Below are 10878 nucleotides of genomic sequence, written 5' to 3'. Positions count from 1 at the left end.
AGTTTTTGAGTTAGAGGTGGGTGGTAACATACCTACTACCTATGCCCCCCCCCCCCCCCCCACTAGGGCGAAGTTGGCTGACAGGCTGAGACCGCCACAGGGGCAGGGGTTAACATGTAAACCCTATGGGCTGGTAGGAAATGTACGCCGTGGAGCAGCAGTGCTACCAACTAACTTCGGGGGGGGGGGGGGTCGGGGGAAATAGCTGCAGCCCCGTTGTGCGCCATTACCAAACCTGAAGCCCCGACACTAGCGCTACCTAGTGGCCGCTTTCGCAACTAGCTGTCCGATGACGGTCGACAGAGCGATACTAGCGCCACAGTGGTAGAAACAAGAGTTAGAGCTTACGATGCCCACTCGCTAGGTGCCGCCCCTGACTCGGGATCGATGATGAGTCGACTAGACCGACTAAATGATTGGATGATTGAATCAGAATGACCAGCTGCCTGTATATGATCCGAGATACAGGGCTGGTAAAAACGGTTTTGGTGGCTCTGACCAAATTTTCTTAGATGAAAAGTGGCTCCTCACAGAATGAGTTGGAAAAAGCAGCGAAGACGTTCTCTTTGGCATCAGTTTAAACATCAGCTTTTTTAGCTCACTGTTAAAGCCTCATTGTGGGACATAAGCTCGCCTCAAAAACACAAAATGGATGTAGACGACTTCCTAATTTTGTCTTAGTTGGCTGATGACAGTCAGAAAGGTAGGGTATATAAATTATAATTTTGACTTACCAATAGAGAAAATGTTATCATCTCCCTCACTAGCAAAGGGTCAGTCATATTTTTCATCAGTTTGATATATCTCTGCTGATGTTGTATCGAGCTCGGAACTCAAGCACCAAAGGCATTATAAGTCTAACATTGACTTATGTCACAAAATTTCTGAAAAGATATGATGGCTAACATAAATAAGCTATCTTATTTTCAAATTTGAGTCTAACACTAAAAAAAACACAGAAACATTCAATAATTAAGCAAAGATTTAGTAACTAATGCAATAAATATACTAGGATGGTGGGCAAATACATTTTAAAAATCATGAGCTGCTTCAGTGATGTATCAAAAATCAAAACTAGTCATGCTTATGTCTACATCAACATATTAGAATCAGATTGAGATACCATTACGCAGTAGGTATCTATGCGACCAATGATATTGCTACCCTGATGTAGGTATGTACATACTGGAGAGAAGAGCACCTTCACCTCGCAACGAACATACAAGAAATAAATAAGACATACAACAAAAAGTATACCAAAAAATGTACAAAAATATGCAGACCCATTCACTCTGCACCGCGACCTGCACGAGATGCAGCCTTGCACGAGGCCTTACTATAATAAAGACCAGTATTCGTGTTCTAACACTAGTCGATAATACAGTGAGCCGCCAATAGTAGAAGAGTCAGTGGCTCCCCGTTCACTCAGCACTAGCTCCTCATCGACTGATGAAAGCCACGGAGCCCTATTCTCCCTAGTGTTAAAGGGACCCTCCCACCTTCAAAAAAGTTAATGAATTGGCATGAAAGTGATGTCGCTCGGTTCAGAAAGAGCAAAAACTTCAAATCGACCAGGCTGGCACGGTCCGCCGACATCAAAACAACGGTGCGTCAGCTGATTATTGGTCCTCCGATTCAGGAGAAATTATTAACGCGGGAACGCCGGCGCTAAATAAAGGCGGTAGGATTCACGGCTTCACATGATCGTGTGCAATATTTTTTATAGTATCAAGCGAGGGGTATTGCTGGAGTTTTGCAAATAAATATTTTGTTCTCAGTTTGGCTATGCGATCGTGAACACTTTATTATCATAGATACGATATGAAACAGGATAAACAGGCCAACCCAAGGCTTATGTAGGCCAACCTTAGACTTCGCATAGCCATGGACATTGCGTAGGAAGGTTTAGGTACTTGCCGATCGTACCACGATACCACGGGCAAGATATCAGACTTTTGGGAGTTTTGTGTCGCTGAAATGTATTTTAAGTGCTAAGAAGGAAAATAATTCAATTTAATGATGTCATGGACAATGGACATTTAGCCATTCCAAGCATATAATTTGCCTGGCTTCGACAACCAGATAGCCAGGTTTATTTCAAGAGCTTCTAAATAGGTAGTGGATTTAATATCGTTTCTATTACATTTATTTGATAATCCTACATATCAGTAAACCTGCCAGTAAACCAGTAAACCTGTTTCGCGCATAGGCGGCGGAACGGGGAGGGCACCGGGGCACCGTGCCCCCCTTTGATTTTGGCATTTTAACAATGGGCTCTAAGGGCGTTACATGGAAAGAATGGGACCAAAAGTCGGCAGTGCCCCCCCCCCCCCCCCTCCCCTTCCCCAGTTGAGCTGGGCGCAGGTACTAAATAGCATCAAAGGAAATCATATATTCATCTCGCCGCATTTAAGCGCACCAATCGAAAGACGACAGCGTGACCGCGCTGACAGGCAATCAACCTGGCCACATAAAACTAGCTAGTGCAAGGAAGATGTCTATATAAACCACTGGACCATGCAAAGCGTTCAGTAAATAAAATACGAGTAAAGATGACGCGTTTGAGGGCAGACTGGCCAAACAGTGACGTTACACGCGGATCTCAACACTGCACAACACATTCATCAAAAAAGATCTCGTGGATCCCTATATACGTCATAACTAGCCCTAGTACGGGGGTATATAGCCATGGACGTAAATGGCCGGCTTAAGGCACAGGATCCCAATTGTCATCCCCATTACGTGGTCCCCAGAAGTCGCCAGGCCGAGAGCTAATGGCAGTTAAGCACATCTTACACGTGCCGACAAACGTGACACAATGAATCCAATAATGAGTCCGCTAATAAGCCTGCCTAATTCTGCATGTAGGCTGCTATTTACCACCACGGCGGAAGGCTAAAACGCATCCATACAGCTCAACATAGGTGTCAATTTCCGCCGGGTTGGGGGTGCTCAAGCTCTTTAGATTCCCCGCCGACTCGGCTGGCTTGGCTTTGGAGCCCCAACAGACGGTGCGGGTCAAGGTCACCGCTAAGGCAGCGGCGGATTTGCTGCGCCCGGGCAGTGGGCACCCTCAATTCGGTGAAAATCGACACCCATGCAGCTCAACATGACAAAACGCTGCATACAAGCGCACGTCCTCGCATTTAATTGACGCATTTAACTGCGTCACTAACCTCGTACACTGTACAACACTGGTGAGATGACTGTCCGAAGGAAACTGCCGACTTTGGCTGGCAACATTCAGGGTTGGTGACTTATGTACTGAGTTCGGCTGGCTGACGGCGATGTGACTTCAGGACCGGTTGATGAACGGGCCATCCTAGCCCCATACTACAGGAGCCCAGCTGGTCTTGGCGAGCGGCGGCGACTGGACGAGGCTGGACCCCTACTACAGGAGCCCAGCTGGTGCTGACGAGCGGCGGTTACTGGACGAACGGGTCAGCCTGGACCCCTATTGCAGGAGTCCGGCTGGTCTTGGCGAGCGGCGACGACTGGACGAGGCTGGACTCCTACTGCAGGAGTCGAGCTGGTCCTGTCGAGGAAATAGTTCACCTTTAACATGGGATTTTAAACTGAGATAGCAGTCTGATAGAGCAGATTTGTGTATGCCTTATATTTGAACCGTTTGAGATATTCACCTTTTATCAGTGAATATTGGTGCTTAAATTAATGTTCTAGTGCTCATTTACAGCAAGCAGAAACCTCTTCAACACACACAGTGGCCAATCAGCGATGAGAGCACTTACAGGAGCAGAATCCCTTGCAGCTGATAGGTTGTTCAGCTGTAAGTGTTCATAACTCTAATCATTAAAATAATGAAATCCCTTTAGAAGAAGTGTGTAATTCCAAGTTAGAATACATTTAAATTTTATTCGTCACATTTTTAACACACCTTTTTAAATTTTATTTATCAAGTTACTCACAGAAGGTGAACAATTTCTTTTAACACTTACCTTGCTTCAATGGTGACATGTAGCTCTTGCAGCAGAGAAGGCACAGCATTTGGCTGCAACTTCAAATATTTACTTGTTGCTATCAATTATTCAGTTTTGAAATGCATACAGGTAGGTACAATGAATCTTGGGTTCTCCTGTAAGAATGCCGACCGCAGAAGCAGAAGTTCATCCAAAGCTTGCGCCTGAAAAAGGGCCAGGTTTAATTATCATTATACCATAATCACATTTATGCCTAATTTGTAAGAAATAGGTTTAGGTTAGCAGAAATAGGTAAGGTTTTGACTAGACCCCCTGGGCCCTGGGTCACAACAGGAGATGACCCCCGTGATTGGTGGGACCACCAGGCACCAGCACTGGCACAGTCCATTCTGACCACCGCACACCTATCAGCCACATTTAAAATGCACTACACTACATCCCCCACCACCTGACCACACCAGACCAAATCTGCACCGCGCTACACAAAATCCGCACTGCACCAAGCTAAATCCACGCCACACCAAAGCCTCACCAGCCGGACAAGCCAGCACAGACGAGATCTTGTCGAAATTGCCATGCTTTGCAGAGTGCATACTGGCCTACCTGAACCTGACCTTACCCAGCATATGAGCCTGACTGTTCTTAGCACTGGGAGCTCATTGAGACCAGGCCCCACAAGCCTAGTGGCCTCCTGAAACCTGATTTCCATATGGGGTGAGCTATTTAAGAATGGTGATTGGATATCGAACGTGAGACAAGACAGCAATGAGCAGTGGGCGGTTCATGCAACCATAATCATGTTTCCTTACCACAGTCAAAGCAAAATCAAAAATAGCTACCTATCGAATTCAAATTTCACTGGAACCTCACCTGCATGGATCTTAAGTGAAAGGATCTTGATACATCTGCACGAAAGATACATCTTGATCCACTCATCTCAATCTTGTTTTTCTGCATCCAGGGCATGCAACACTTCTGGTCAAGGCCGTATACCTATAGGACATCGCTTCTGGTATTTTTGGCACCACACTCGACTGCTGAGCTCAAATGCAAATTTGGATTGCAATCACGGTCATAAAATACTGAATATTGAATCGCAATGTATGTTCAGTCGATGTACCCCTCGTTCGATGTCTCTCAGACGACGAAGATTGTACGTCGTCCGGCCAATCCCGTTCTAGATCAACGGGGGCTCGGCTGCAATTATGGAATGTGATTGGCCGAATGGCATAGAATCTTTGTCGTCCGAAAAACATCGAACAAGAGTAATGTCGCTACTGCGCCATTGTTGCATCGAATTCGCCCCATAGAAGCACGTGTTAACTCTCTCCCATAGGGCCCTGGGTTGACTCTCTCCATAGGGTCCTGGGTAAACTCTCCCCTTGTCTGTTTTCTTTAAACGGGGATAGTTTGGACAACAAAATATTTTCGACCTCAAAAAAATTAAAACTTAATTTTTGATGTACCTCATTGATGCAAAACATCAGAAAAACATTAGAAATTAAGTCAAAGAAACCGATTATTTATAAATGGACAGCTGACGGCATGCCTCCCGTGTCCCCTGGCTTGAAGCTTCGGCTCCGTGTTACCTTATACCGGGGTTACATGAGCGATCCGTTCCAAATACGCACTACGCTAATGCGCATCAGCTCCCCACAAACGTATCTACGGCACCGGTTACATGAGACTAATTCGTTTTATCTACGTCAAACGGATCTTGTTTGGCTCACCCGGGCTGACTCCTCGACGGCCGGTAATTCGCATCACAAACGGAATAGGATTAGCGTACAGTCATGGCGCAGTTGCGGCATTTACAGGGACGACCGAACTAAATTTTTATTATTGCACGATATTACATCATTTGATATGCTTAAAAACATTAAAAATAAACATGAAATCAAAAATTGAAAACAAAGTTTTCGTGTTTTAAATCACTGAGCACTGATTAGCCATGCAGCGACAGCAGGGTGGTCAGAATAAATTTATCCATCAAAATATTTCATTCATTTTATTTTTGCTATTTACCGAATTCACCTTCAAAGACTTAACAAAAATATCAACAATTTTTTTTTTTGCTATTTTCTACGAAGCATTCAATAAAAAATGCTTATTATTTTGCATTTTGACGCTTCCATTCAGCAAAGAATAGTTCTTGTGAAATACGTCCAGTTCCGGTCCGAGTCGTACAAATCGGCTACATGAGCGATCCGTTCCAAATACGTACTACGCTAATTCGCATCAGCTCCCCTAGAACTTATTCAAGGCACCGACTACATGAGCAAATTCGTTTTAGTGACGTCAAACGGATCTAGTTTGGCTCTCGGCCCGATGCGCATCACAAACGGAATAGCATACAAATGTGGCGCATTTCCGTAGCAATAGAGGTGACTGAATTAAAAATTTATTATCTTATGTCTTTTTTGCATTTAATCTGCTCAGATCATCCTCAGTTAACTTAACAAAAAAAAGTTGAACATAAAGTTGTCTTGCTTTGACTCATTGGGCACTTCCCTCTCTTGATTCGTCTGTAGTGCTGTCAGAAAAATGTTTCAACTGAAAGTACTTAGATTTTTACTTTTTGGTTTTCACGATATTTATTTTTGAAAACTTGACAAAATACCGACATAATTTTTTAATAATTATTTCAAAATAAGAAAATGAAAAAGGTACCTGTAATTTTGCATTTTAATGTTTCTTTTTGGGAAGAAATAGTTCCTGTAATACGTATCTTGGTCCTATTCGCTTCTAAGCCTGTTTCTCAGCGGATTTTGTTCGGACCGCCGATTCGTATTAGCAGGTGGATACATGAGTCGGTAGTACGCTCCTGATTCGCATTAGCGGTGAATCCGATCGTGATACGTATTTGCTTTGCTCATGTAACCGCGGATCGGATCGCCGATTCGTACTAGCAGGTGGCTACATGAGTCGGTAATGCGTTCCTAATTCGAATTAGCGGCTAAATACGTATTTACTGTGCTCATGTAACCCCGATATTAGTATTCTATGACCGTGAAATCGACTGATGGCTCATCGCACAGTAGATGTAGATGTAGATGTAGATCGGGGTATAGCCTTTGTAACGGCACCCCTTGTTTCTTACCTTCCTTACCTTACCTTCAAGGTGTTCGGGTTAAAGAAGGCCACTTGGCCTGAGGATCCCGCTCTCATCGAGCTCGTGAGGATGTACATACTGGGCTCTTAGGGAAAGGGGATGTCATACATCTTGTTCTTCCAGTGTTTGTCCAGTCGCGCCTTGAATTGGTTTACCGACGTCGCTGACACCACGGAGTCTGGGAGAGCGTTCCAGTCGTTGACTATTCTAGTGCTGAAGGTGTTTCTGCGCACGAGTTTTCTAGCTTGTGGTTTGTCCAGTTTCCAGCGGTGTCCTCTTGTCCGGTCTGACTCGTTTCGTGTCAGAAACTCCTCCGGTGTCAGCGCCATGCCTCCGTGCAGCAGCTGGTACACGGTGATCATGTCTCCTCGGCGGCGGCGATAGAACAGTGAAGGCATTCCGAGGCTATGTAGTCTTTCTGGGTATGGCAAGTGTCTCACGGACGGGACCATTCGGGTCGCCCGGCGCTGAACTCGTTCCAGCCTCTTCTGGTTGCCAATACTGAATGGTCCCCATATCGTGTTTCCGTATTCCAACAACGGCCTGACCATAGCATTAAAAAGCAATGGTAGCGTGGACTCGTTGATGTTCGCAAAAGAGCGTCTCAGTACAGCCAGGGTTTGACGAGCTTTTGACACGGCCACTGATGCCTGTTTCTTGAAGTTCAGGTCGCTGTCGATCACGATCCCAAGGTCCTTTTCCTCGTCGGTCGCTTCAATCGGGGTACCGTGCAGCGTGTAGGTCAGGTTTGGATTTTGGTGGCCAATGTGCATTACCTTGCATTTCGCGACATTGAGCGGAAGCATCCATTTCCGAGACCACTCACCAAGCGCATCGATGTCAGTTTGCAGGCCCACGTCATCCTGGTTGCCCACCATCCGACGGTAAATCTTCGTGTCGTCGGCGAAGAGCTTGATGTGGCTGGAGACTTCCAGGGGCATGTCGTTCACGAAGATCGTGAAGAGGACTGGCCCGAGGACTGAGCCCTGTGGTATGCCGCTGAGGACACTCGTCCATTGCGATTTTGAGCCTTGGATCACGACCCTTTGTCGACGATCGAGCAAAAAGGCCTTGATCCAGTCAAGAAGTTTGCCTCTGATGCCGTACGCTTGTAGCTTGTGGATCAGTCGACGGTGGGGCACAGAATCGAACGCTTTGGCAAAGTCGAGGTAGGCCACGTCTACCGGGTCGCCGTTCTCCATGGATGCGCTCAGGTGCTCCATCACCTCCATGAGTTGGGTGGTACATGACCTTCGTGGGAGGAATCCATGTTGGGAGCTGTGCAGTATACCGTTTCCACAGAAGTGTTGCAAGAGACTGTCTCGGATAATTGACTCCAGTATTTTGACAGGAATAGCAGTGAGGCTTACAGGACGGTAATTCTCTGGTTTTTGACGGTCTCCCTTTTTAAAGATTGGGATTACCTCACCCGATTTCCAGTCCGGAGGGAGCTCTCCCGCGTCTAGGGACTTTCGAAAAATCGTGCTGAGTGGGCTACTCAGAGCGTGTGATGAATCCCGGAGCACGCGAGGGTGGATGGCGTCTGGTCCTGGGGAGCTGTCGGGTCGAAGAGCTGCTAGTTTTTTCTCCACTAGCTGAGGAGAGACGTCGACATCTTCCAAAGTGGGTCCTTCCCAGCGGTTCCGCATTATCGGCGTTGGTTCGTCTCCTTCCTTGGTATAGATGCTCCCGTAGAAGGCACTCAGGACCTCAGCCTTTTCTTGGTTGGTAGAGACGAGCACTCCGCGGTCATCCAGGAGGTCCTCGACTCGGCACTTTGTTCGGAGTCTGGAACTTGCGTACCTCCAGAACGCCTTGGGGTTCTGCTTCAGGTTTTTGGCCAAGGTGGACTCAAAGCTTTTTCTGAGTTTCCGTGTCAGACTTCTCAGTTCGTTTCTACATCGGGTGAATCTGGCATGATCGATAGGGTCCAGTGTGGTGCAGTATACACCCCACAGTGATTTCTTCTATTTCCTTAGTTGCATTGCATGACGGTTCATGTAGATGTTTTTGTGGCGCGTTTTTCTGGTTTTGGAGCATTTCTCAGTAGCTTTGGATATAGTGGACTTAAATGTAGTGTAGGCTTCGTCAAGGTGCATTGTATTCAGCTGGCTCCAGTCGTGTGCCTCAAGCATACCCGCCAGGCGGGTATAGTCAGTTACCGGGGTTACATGAGCGATCCGTTCCAAATACGCACTACGCTAATGCGCATCAGCTCCCCACAAACGTATCTACGGCACCGGTTACATGAGACTAATTCGTTTTATCTACGTCAAACGGATCTTGTTTGGCTCACCCGGGCTGACTCCTCGACGGCCGGTAATTCGCATCAGAAACGGAATAGGATTAGCGTACAGTCATGGCGCAGTTGCGGCATTTACAGGGACGACCGAACTAAATTTTTATTATTGCACGATATAACATCATTTGATATGCTCAAAAACATTGAAAATAAACATGAAATCAAAAATTGAAAACAAAGTTTTCGTGTTTTAAATCACTGAGCACTGATTAGCCATGCAGCGACAGCAGGGTGGTCAGAATAAATTAATCCATCAAAATATTTCATTCATTTTATTTTTGCTTTTTACCGAATTCACCTTCAAAGACTAAACAAAAATATCAACAATTTTTTTTTGCTATTTTCTACGAAGCATTCAATAAAAAATGCTTATTATTTTGCATTTTGACGCCTCCATTCAGCAAAGAATAGTTCTTGTGAAATACGTCCAGTTCCGGTCCGAGTCGTACAAATCGGCTACATGAGCGATCCGTTCCAAATACGTACTACGCTAATTCGCATCAGCTCCCCTAGAACTTATTCACGGCACCGACTACATGAGCAAATTCGTTTTAGTGACGTCAAACGGATCTAGTTTGGCTCTCGGCCCGATGCGCATTACAAACGGAATAGCATACAAATGTGGCGCATTTCCGCAGCAATAGAGGTGACTGAATTAAAAATTTATTATCTTATGTCTTTTTTGCATTTAATCTGCTCAGATCATTCTCAGTTAACTTAACAAAAAAAAGTTGAACATAAAGTTGTCTTGCTTTGACTCATTGGGCACTTGCCTCTCTTGATTCGTCTGTAGTGCTGTCAGAAAAATGTTTCAACTGAAAGTACTTAGATTTTTACTTTTTGGTTTTCACGATATTTATTTTTGAAAACTTGACAAAATACCGACATAATTTTTTAATAATTATTTCAAAAGAAGAAAATTAAAAAGGTACCTATAATTTTGCATTTTAATGTTTCTTTTTGGGAAGAAATAGTTCCTGTAATACGTATCTTGGTCCTATTCGCTCCTAAGCCTGTTTCTCAGCGGATTTTGTTCGGACCGCCGATTCGTATTAGCAGGTGGATACATGAGTCGGTAGTACGCCCCTGATTCGCATTAGCGGTGAATCCGATCGTGATACGTATTTGCTTTGCTCATGTAACCGCGGATCGGATCGCCGATTCGTACTATAGTTCGTTTTTTTTAAGTTTGACCCTCACTGTAAACGTCTTTTTGAACATAGCACGAGAATTGCTAGCTGAATTACTGAGAAAACTGGTTGGCGCACACTGATTTAACCAGATTTCACAGACGATCAATTTCATCAAATTTATTTACTATTTCAAGACTCGTAAATCGTATCCATGCCAATACCTACAGCCTCACAGGGATAGACGACTTCTCAGGAATTATGTCTGAACTAATAAATAAATTGCAGGGCGCTTAACATAACGTTAAATCGTCGATGTTCAAAACTTATTTTTGAAAATATTATTCATATCTACAATACAATGTGCGCTTACCAGTTTTCTCAGTAATTCAGCTA

At 45.0% G+C, this 10878-nt stretch overlaps 1 long non-coding RNA gene across 1 annotated transcript; it reads right to left on the bottom strand.

Annotated features, from left to right (window-relative positions):
• Nucleotides 1–2731: 2731 nt before the first annotated feature.
• LOC122373765 lies at nt 2732–6001 on the bottom strand. Its single transcript, XR_006255104.1, has 3 exons — nt 4809–6001; nt 3957–4141; nt 2732–3535 (listed from the first exon to the last, which is right to left on the bottom strand). It is a non-coding gene; the product is annotated as an uncharacterized LOC122373765 (long non-coding RNA).
• Between the last annotated feature and the right edge of the window lie 4877 nt (nt 6002–10878).

The sequence above is a fragment of the Amphibalanus amphitrite genome, unplaced genomic scaffold, assembly GCF_019059575.1.
Source record: "Amphibalanus amphitrite isolate SeventyFive unplaced genomic scaffold, NRLGWU_Aamphi_draft 001548F_arrow, whole genome shotgun sequence".
In the NCBI taxonomy this organism is placed as follows: domain Eukaryota; kingdom Metazoa; phylum Arthropoda; class Thecostraca; order Balanomorpha; family Balanidae; genus Amphibalanus; species Amphibalanus amphitrite.
The sequence above is the reverse complement of the archived record's forward strand: the minus strand, read 5'-3'. Positions and strand labels throughout refer to the sequence as shown.